Raw genomic sequence first — 11324 nt, 5'->3', positions numbered from 1 at the left:
AAAAAATGTGTTTTGATGATTTGCTCAAAACCCTTTACACTTTTGTGGATGGGGCTCTTCATGTTTACATGTTTTAAAAGTGCTTGATAGTAAGCACATATGCTAACTAGCTAAATGATGTGAAAATCCCAAATCATGTACTCCCTCAAGTTTAGACCTAGGAAAGGATCACTATATATTTAAGTTTGAGAAATTGACCAGAACCTGGGACCTCAGGCTTGGCCAAGGAGAGGATTACCATCTTTGAGCAGGACTTGAACCTGGGACCTCTACGCCAGGCATTGAATCTAGATAGCAGTACTGATGATTGCAAATCATTTTTTACCCAGACTTGGCCAAGGAAAGGATCACCATTCATGAGTTGATACCAGTTCCCGAATCTGTGGCCTCTAGAACTCTGGAGCAGCACTGATGATCCCAAATCATTTTTCACTCAGGCTTGGCCAATGAAAGGATTACCAATATTTTGAGTTGACCAGAACTTGAACCTGGGACCTCTAGATCAGGATTTCAATATAGGACCCCATGAACTCTAGAGCAGCACTCTTTACCATTATATTATACCATTATATTTACTAAATTACAAATTTGCAGCCTCACCCAACATGAGATGTCTGGATTTGTCATAGGAAAGTAATAACATCCTCTATGTAACCTATTTGTTTGTTCTGTTTTAATGCTCTGCGTGCTAGCCATATTGGCTTCAACAAGTCCAAGTTTTGAGATATTTCCTTAAAATTTCAAAAGCTATCTTAAGAACCACTGAACCAATACTAGGCTTGTTTGTACTCATTTTAATGCATTTTTCATACTGATTCTAAATGTGGTCATGAAAATGTACAATTCTGAAATTTTTGAATTTTTTAAAAATAGAAATTTGTTGTCTGTCGTTGACACCCGCGTGGAGAGAGTTAACAAATGCACTTATTTGACAAACAAATTAAAATAATTTAACAGCTGATTGCAATTTAGGCCTAGAATAATGAGCTAAAAATAGATCAGATGATTATAGACTTATGTCATGTCTACCTATGAGCAAGCCATAACCAGTATTTGGGCTATTCCACTTAATATCCACACACCCCCTGTGGAAGACACAACCATAAACTTCCGCACAGGGAGTGTGAACTTCAAATACGGTTACCTGAATGAGTGGCTCTATTTGACATTTACACACCCCCTGTGTGGGAAATTAAGGTAATTTCTTCCATAGGGTGTGCATATATCAACTGGAATAGCCCACTGCTGATGAGTTATTTCTTCTAATGACAATATTAATGTATTTTGGGTAATTTTGTTTCCCATGAAACTCAGTAGACACAAATACTGTGAAGTGGGAATTTTTGTAAGTGTAATTTTTTAAGTTTTACCACTTTTTGAACAGTTTCCCTTGTTTTTAAATTTGTGATTCCAAGCTTCCATAGTTACTGAACTTTCTCTGCATAGAAAATACCAATTTTCCTTTTCTTTTGTAATTATTGGATGTCTTTCTTTTGTTATCCCTGATAAGAAACCAAACTTTCGAAATTGTTTCACCAAGTGGCGTTTCTTTTATGGCATTTTTAGTGATTTTCCCCATTGAGTACACAAGTAATTGTTTCTCTCTTATATGTTGGAGACTGCAAGATGGAACAGCCAAAGCCAACCGACCAAATTTCAAAATCAAAGCAGGTCTATCAGTTTAAAAAAAAAATACAATTCTCCCCCACTCAAGTTCCATTAAACCAATAATTATGTAAGGCTTGTTTGCATGAAGATTTTAAACTAAATGTTATGAAAATTTAAATTCCCAATTTTTTTATGTTAAGTTTTGAACAATTATTTGGATGTGTCGTGTGCTTTTGACATCAGCTATTCCAGTTGAAATCCATACACCCCTATGGAAGGCATGACCTTAACTCTTCCACACAGGGAGTGTTAATTACAAATAGAGTTACCTGAATAGGTGACTCCATTTAAAATCGATACACCTTGTCTGGGAGATTACAGTCATGTCTTCCATACAGAGTGTATGGATTTCAACTGGAATAGCCCTCATTTTGCTCCCATAGGGTTGCACAAAGCATCATAATAGGTATAGCGCCCCGTAGCTCTCTAAAACTGCACAATAAACGCAAAACAGCGCAGCACATAAGTTGGGCTTGCTTAAGGAGATTGCAAATCCCGCAAACAGATCAATTTTTAATTTAGGCCCTGAAGGCAGTCTGGACTCAAATCTAATCCATAGTCAGATACAATTGAACTCCATACAACCTCAGGGTTGCCAAACCTATGATTTGGTAGCCCAATTGGGCGACTTTTGAAGATTTTCCCAAAGACCATTTGCACATATCTTGTCCCATTGAAACTGACAAACATCGGGCGACTTTTCAACATCCGCTCCCACAACTTTTCCTCGTTTCAGATCTCATAAACCAACGATTAAGAGAAAAATTGGGTGAATTTTCGATTATTTGCTCCGCCATTCCAGCTGAAAATTCTCGGCAACCCTGCTCCCTAAGCACACATGCAAAGAAGATGGTACCATTATCACATGGTACAGATTTGTCATTAGTCAAAATAAGAATGGAACGAGAATTTATCCCGTTGGCCATACAATAATAGCATCGTTTTGTTTATTTTATACAACATTTTTGAAGAGATATAGGCCGGGTCACATATTTCGATCAAGATTTCATTTATTTATTAACAAATTCATTGCTAATTTCATTTCCGTGTTCATGCTCCATCCGATACAACATGCAAGTCGATGACGAAAAAACTTGTTTGCTCACTGAATTTTTATTGAATTTACCAAATGAAATTTAATGTCTGGAGATAATGTCTTTATGAAAATTTGCTTGACTAGACAGTGCTTGAAAGAAGCTTAATATTATTATTATTATTAATAATAATGAAATCTTTATTAAGCATGTGATGCCAGGTATATAGTTAATCTTACCATATGTTTTAGAAAACATTGAATATGTTAATTCCAGTTGTACCAGCAAAACCATACAGAATCTGTGAAGACATAAAATGGAAAAATAATTGTAAATAATTTCATAAAATTCACTAATTCGGAAAATTCAATCATCAAGTACAATATTATCAAAACTATAATGGTACATGTCCCACATGGATTTCAAATGGAAGCACCCATTCACCCCATTTGAAATCCACATCCCCTGTGTGGATATCAACTGAAGAGCCAAATGAAACTGCGACTTGTTTACTTAAGGGTAGACGAGGTATTGTTGGTCGAAGCAACCTAAAAATCGATTTTCATTATCTAGATCTATATTGAAAATCAACACCTTGATGTTTTGCAAAAGTTCATTCTACAAATCGTATACTTTGCAAACTTGCTTAATTTATTGTTGTTAATGAGTTATGTACGTTTTACAAAAGTGTTGTTGTTTCAGCCCTCTTTACAACGTAACTCAAGAACCGCAGCACCTATAAAAGTATATCTGTGATATTTTAATTCTTCTACACGCTCGCTATGAATTGAGCAATGCAGTTTTTGCTAAAGCCTACTGCCTTCCTTTCGTAATATGCTGTGAACTACCAAATCACAACAGTTTAAAATTATTAATAACCTTAATGTAATATTTTGTTTTATGATTTCACCTGAATTTACAAACAAAAATATTATTAATTTCATTATACATTTTCAAACCAAAATAAAATAATTACGAAACTAAATACATTCTTGCAGAAAGGGGGGGGGGACTTCCCACTTCAGATTAAACTAATTTACATACAATAAAAGGATGCTTTTCCATACTTCATAGAATAAATGCAGAATAATTTTTAAATTTTGAATAAATGCAGAATAATTTTTAAATTTTGATACTTTTTGATCAAAATTGTTGCCGTTTACTATTTCACCTAACAAATATTGACTTAAATCAACAATAACTAGCTCGGGCACTTTTCTCACTTCATTTTCATCCCGACCCTGACTTTTCTAGTGTTAAATTATACAGCCCAGAAGGTAAATACAAAGTCAATATCCATCATCCACTCTCAAAAAGTAAAGTAAATTTTGAGCAGATTCTATGTAAATTAAAAAGGATTCAGGCAAAATTAATCACCTTGATATTTTGCGAAATCAAAAACATGTCTAGTTACGATGTTATCTGCGGCACATTGAGGGACGCAGACAGATAAATGCCTACAGCAAGTTATTGTAAAGGGTTTCTTTTGCATGAACGTCTTTGAATCAAAAATACTTTAAAAGTTCAAAAGGTTTCTTTTAAATAGTTTGCTCTTGAAAGTCACATCCACAGGTCTGAATGGGTTTGTCACTCATGCAAGAACTCCAATACTATTTTTAAGTAGGTGTACATCAAAAAAAGTGGGTAATGGTGGATCCAACGGACGAGGACACAAAACGTCAGGTGTATGTCAATGCTGTAAAAACTTGAGGCATAAAACTACTAAAATAGGAAGAGAGGGGAGAGGAAAGGAGGGGAGAAGAGTAGGAAAGGGAGAGGGAAAGGAGGGGAGCAGGAAAGAGGAAAAGGGCAGGGAAAGGACGGCAGATGAGATATGAAAAGAGAGAAAAGAAAGGATGGGAGAAAGGGAGTCGAGGAGAAAAGGAAAGGTAGGGGAGAGGAGATGAGAAGGGAAGGGAGAGAGAAGACACAAGAGGGAAATATTTGCAACTTCAACACCCCCATTGATTTTTTAGCATATCAACCTTCGATGCCCCTAGAATGTTCTGTATGTAGCATGTTAAGCAGAATCTGTTCATTTTTGCTTGCACTATTTTTGAACCACTGAAAGGTCAATGTACTCTGTGCAAAGGACAGATGGGAGAGGAGAAAATTAAAGGCACTCTAACAGTAGACGGACAAAATAATATTAACAGTGAAGAAGAGTCTGAAATGACCAATGGCCAAAAAACAGACAAAATACAGACATCTCCGCACACATACTTGAGACAAATAAAACCAGACATAAAGGTGTAAATAAAAGTATGATATAAAATAAACAAAAGGTCGAGGTACTCATGAGTCTGAGACAGAGGTGGGAATTGCGCTGAGCCTCCTGGTGACAGCGCAAATTTAATCCAATGCGGACTGTACATCGTAATGATAGCTTTCACAGGCCATGCAAAGATGCCACCTAATGAAGCATGAACTTTACTTGTCTTGTTATGTCTGGCCTAGCTTTGAGAGGCCATCTCTGAAATATCATTATCAGTGTTAGGGTTAGGCTATTACAGTCGAAATCCTTACACCCCCTATGGAAGACATGCACTTAATCTTCCACACAGGGGTGTGAATTTCAAATGGGATTACCTGAATGGGTGACTCCATTTGAAATCTACACCCCCTGTGTGGGAGATTAAGGTCATGTCTACCAGAGGGTATGAGGATGTCAACTGGAATAGCCCATATGAAAGAATCAGGGCTTCCCATCATGCCATATTCCTGATTCCAGTGTTTCTATAATTATCATCAACTATTTCAGTGTTTCTAAAAACTAGCGCATAACATAACATATTGGAGAAAAATATTATGGAAAATTTGCTTTCAATGGGGTTGGAGATAATGGTTGCAATAATATGCATATTAAATCAACTTTATTATGTTCCCTGATATGAACACTGGCCAATCCCAGAACTAGCTAAGTAAGGATTTGCATGTGTAATTTGGCACAATGCATCATGGGAAAGCAAAACTGTCTACTCAAGCGTTGTCCTGCCCTTTGGATTACCTTTAGTGAGCCAATGTTCTCGGTCAGTCAGCGAATGTTCTCGGTCAGTGCCACGATTATCGCAAGGTGGAATTTTTCCAGTTACATTAATTTTCATGTTAACCTAAGCTGGCGTGAAATTCAAAATGCATAAATTTGATCCGTAAACGCGCAAGTATATGAAGAAGAAACCTTTGAAAATTTATGGAACTTGGGTCAAGCACAAGTGTTTGAAATTGTTATAGAGTGAAAAATCAATGGCACAGAAATTCTCACTTGTACAGTGATGTACAGTTGCTTGCTACAGGGTACTGTAGTCTAGATAAGATTGAGTTGGCCCAATTTGAATGTGATCACCTCCTTTATACTGAATGAATGTTAGGTCAGTGTGCCAGCTGTAGGCATGTTAGGGGACTACTATAGTCCATTTCAGACTTAATAGACTCATGTTCAATTGTTGTTGCGACAGCCTGTAATTGTTATGGGTGCTGCAGTCCATTTCAGAAAAAAAGGAAGGCTTCCCTAAATTTGAATTTGGTTAATGTTGTAAGTGTTCACCATGAAAGACCAGAGAAATGGCGCATTACAGATGCCAACATTTACATCCATATAATAGGGAGGATTCAAACAAATAATAGGGAGGTTTTCAAAATTACATGCAACTTCAATGGCACATAACAGGGAGGTTGCCAAATTGGACAAAAATGTTTCCAAAAATAGGGAGCTGCCTCTAAAATTATGAGGGAGGGTTGGCATCTCTGCATTTATTGATTTCACTTTTAAACGAAGCTAATGTTTTCAATTGGAGCTATTCCATAGCTATGACCAGTAGTATTTGTATAGCATCAGGCCCAAGGTATATAAATGGTCATGCAATTTACCTCAAATAAACCCTTGTATCATTTTTCTGACTGAAATATTTTGTTTTTCTGTAGCATTTTTAATTGACCTGCAATTCAATTTCCCCACAATTTATTTGGCCAAATAACCAAGACATTGTGGACACATTTTGGCCTAATATTCACAAAAAGACCTCAAATGTACCAAGTTTGCCCATTTTGTAACTGCAGACTCTTAGATTTGGGCTGTCATTCAAAGACCTGTTTCGGGCTGTCACCCAAAGACCCAAATTATGTTTAGGGATGTCACCAAAAACACCCACATAAAGGGCTGTTACCCAAAGACCCCATGTTTAGGGCTGTCACCCAAAGACCCAATGTTTAGGGCTGTCACCAAAAACACCCACATAAAGGGCTGTTACCCAAAGACCCCCAAGTTTTGTCCTTTCCTCAAATAAAGAAATATATCTGAAATGTGAGAATTTGTTAATCTTTATGCAAAATTTAGCTTATCATCCCAAGAAAGGACATTAAACTTTTTCTCCAGCCTAACACATTTGGACTCAAGGAACAGACTTATCAAGACAAAACAAGACTCTTGTACATAATAAAGCAGGATCAAAGTACTCCATAGAGTCACTTGAGACGCGTCTAAGTGTTTACTCTTCATATAGTCAGTAAAGACAAGGGTGTTATAATTATGAAACCACGCATAATTCAACCGCAATTTGAATCTTGCAACAATTGGTCTGCAGCAGGCAGGCAGTCACCAGGAACTGTTACAGGTTGATGAGATGGCTAATAGTCTGAAAACCCAATAACTTGTAAGGCCAAAAAAAAAGAAGATTTGTCTCAAAGCTTGCGCGTGCGTTTGTACAATCGCACGATTTGACAAAAAAGAAATGTAGAATTTTTTTTATTTTTTTCCAGAAAAAGTCGGCGAAAATCAGACTTTTTTCTCAAAATACCATGAAAAAAATCGGGGAATCGCATTTTGCATTTGTTTTTAAATTTCTCGTGAGCTTTGAGACAAACCTTTTTTTTTGCCTAATATTAACTGTACCTTAACTTCACCTTAACCATGTGATGTGATCAAACAAAATCAATCTGAAGTCAGAAATACTGATTTTGAGATAAGTATTTACTTTTGTTTCCCATTGTTTTGGAAACTCTTTTAAATGATCAAACTGTATCGACTCTCATTCATCTGGGTATGTATCTATACCGGAAGTGTCCGGTACTCAAGGTCATTTGCATCACAACCCAGCTGAAGACTGAAGGTTTCAGTCTCAACATCGGTTCGTCCGTCAAAAATAGGTATGTCTGGTTGACCAGATTTAAATCAAATCTTAATTTCTTTTAAATGATATCTTTTGAACTGACTAGATGTTAAATTACAACAGGATTTTCTGCAAAATGTAGCTTTACAAATGTTGTTTACAATCCTGTAAGAAACTGAAAATTGAATAAGTCTGACTTCAGACTGAGTTTGCTTGATCACACCACATATTAACCATAACCCTGACTCGAATCCCAACTCTGATCCTAACCCTATCACTAACTAAACCTAAAATGCAGGGCAAATTCAAACTAACCCTTTTTGGACTAATAACCCTCCAGACTATATAAATGGGCTGTTCTCACCCTGAATAGCCAAATCCATAATATGAGCAAGGTTTTTAAGTCAAGTCAACACATACACAAATGACAGCCAGTGAAAAAACCTCACTGACCATCCAGGATTCGAACCCTTAAAAACCTTGCTCATATTTAATTTACCACATAGATTTAAACTTTATTTCTCCGTCTCAAATCCATAATAGTTACTGAAAACTGTAATAGCGTGAAAAATAAATACCGCTAAAATGTCCTCCCATATTCAGTGCCATACAGTGCCTGGCATGATGTTCTCACTATCACAATAAAATGTGTTATATAGAATGTGGAAGTGCCTCTGCCACGCTAGAGGCCATGACAACGTAACATATGCGTCTGCAGCAGTAAACAGGCCCAAGATTCTGAATCGGATTAAAATTTATTGACATACTCTCAATATTTTAGTTGAAAAATTTCAAAAATTTGCTTCTTTACAATCAAACATGCCTAGTATTAGGTCAGTGGTTCTTGAACGGGAAAACACACTATTTTGTAAGGACACAGTCCTTCAAAACTAATGCCTTACACTTGAATCACCTCTGCCATGCTACAGGGCTGATAAGACTGATGAACATCGCATATTGTGGAGGCAACATGACCTTATGTTTCCACGAAGCAAGCACGATTCCGAAGCTCACTTCATTTGCGCAAATTGCCTTGCTTCTAACATCTCTCCTACTGTGGGCTTGTTTGACTAACAAATTTACGTTGTTATTAGAAACAAAACAAAAGAGATTGGAAGCACAAACGGGATGCGATCAAGCTAAACGAGTCCGCAGTCAATCAAAATCAAAGTTCAGTTTTCAATTTCATTTCATGAGCCATTCTCAAAGCTTTAATTTGCTGAAAACTCCATCATAATTACACTTAGGGTTCCAGAGATACAGCCATTTTTAGTGCTACTCAGAACAATAAAATACATAAGGAAATTGAATACTAATATTGGGTATATCTCAAAATCAATATTCCCAGCATCCGACTCATTTTACTTCATCACATCACAAGTGCAGTCGGGCTATATTTGGATTTCAAGTAATTCAATCTGAATCACTATTTCTGACATTTCTAGCTGTTGATTTTAAATTCTTTTTGTTGCTATAGCATCAGTTTTGCAGGTTGAAATATTTCATAATAACCTTTGGATCTCAAACAACCTCATTCATCAAGACATAGTTACTTGACCCTATATATGTTTGTACCTGCATAGAATGACCTTTGAATGTAACGGGTACAAAAACTCATACCCCGGGTCAACTTGTGAAATGATTGTGTTATAAAGGTCAATGAATTATGCCATCGGAGATGACAATATTTTGACCTTTTTCAAGCAGAAAATGTCAAGATGGTGGTTATCACTTTTACTATCTTTATTTTTAGAAAGATTTGGCAAGATTACCACAAGTGTTTTATAAACACTCAACAATGAAGCATTACTTTACCAATGGTATAAACAATTTAAAAATAAATCGGACCTTTTGAGGACAAAAAGACCAGAAGTGTCTTGAAATGAAAAACAAGCAATTCTATTTATATAAGTTTAACAAATAAATATTAAGATTTTAGAAACACACAGGATGTGAAAATCAATAAAAATGGATTTTATCATCCATGATTTAAAAATGGGCACACACAATTAATAACGTTTTGAATAGGAAACTATGTTAGGCTAAAAAAACAAAAGTTTCATGTGGGTGGCGGAAGCCAAGATGCAAAATGTCTTTTTATTTTTAGAATCATGACATTATTGACAAATCAGAGTTGAGTGGTTTAGATATGAAATATGAAGTTAAGGAAAATTATAAATTGGTTTTCATAGGATTATTTTATTTAAATATTGCATGTTGTAAACAATATGAAAAGAATAAAATCTGTTGAAAAAATATGCATGGCCTGCGCAGAACTATTTTTTAGCCATATAAATAACAAAACAGAAGAACAAGAAATTATGAAGCTATTCTGAAAATGAGAAGAAAAAAAGTAGAATTGAATATACAAACCTGAAACTGACCATTTTTGTGAAAAAATAGGAAAATGCTTTAAAAAAGAGGAAAATAGTGCAAAATCATGCTAAAAAGCTCAAATTGGGCTGAAAATAACAAATAATGCGTAAATTTCAGAAAATAAAAAAAGAGGAAATCAGCTACAAAGAGGACGTTTCTGGTCTGAATATATAAAAATCAATAGCACCCCTTTTCTGTTCATTTTGCATCAGAACTCCACAGGGCGTTTCTAAAACAATAGATTAACGACAGATGCCTTTTTCTTACCCCCATTTTTTTCCCGGAAAGAAACAAGCGGCACAACAGGAAATGAAACACAAAAGGATGCACAGCAAGTGCGACAGACGACGTGTGGTCTCGCATAAAATGAGAATCATAACGCATAGCTCGCAGACAAAAAGGTCTGCTTCCCTTTACGAAATGCATTAGTAAAATGGATTTGGTCACAGTGCCGTGTTGAATACATAACAATCAGACCATATAAACGGGTGTGTTGTCTGCGAATCGATTCTAATGATGGTGTTGTTGATTTAAGTGGATCTGTGGGGAAGTAGTATTGGTTAGGCTAGAGTCAATAAGACGTTGATGGTCAGTTACTAGGATGACCATTAAGAGGTTCAGTTTATACATTGTAAGTTTTTGACACAGTTCATCAAACAGTGTGCGATTATTTTCAAATCTGTCCTGTCCTATGTCGGTGCTGTTATATGTTACATAGGTCATTGGATGTGGTCTTTTTAGTGGGAGGGGAGAGGCTGAAATAAGCTGAAATAGCTGGGTTGATTTTGCAGGTTTGAAAGGGGTGATGGTGCCCCTCCACACCCTTGTGTTCTCCACTGTGTTGATTTAGATATTCTAATTGCATTTGTATACCTATTTTAGGGCTTGCTATCTATACCAAAATTTATTTAGTCTTTTTTCTTTCAATTTCATTCTAAAAATTAATAATTAATAATGGAATTTTATTCCTGGTTAGATAAATCTGATTTATGATCAAAGTACCGTATGTTTAATCTGGCAAAATAAAATACTATAAACAAAATTAGTGCTGTAGTTGGTAGTCAAATTACCAGATTGGCATGATGTAACTGTTGTTATTGTAAGCATGCCTGATGAGTCTTCACCAAATGACCATCTGACT

Source organism: Amphiura filiformis, chromosome 14, assembly GCF_039555335.1.
Source record: "Amphiura filiformis chromosome 14, Afil_fr2py, whole genome shotgun sequence".
Taxonomy (NCBI): domain Eukaryota; kingdom Metazoa; phylum Echinodermata; class Ophiuroidea; order Amphilepidida; family Amphiuridae; genus Amphiura; species Amphiura filiformis.
The sequence above is the reverse complement of the archived record's forward strand: the minus strand, read 5'-3'. Positions refer to the sequence as shown.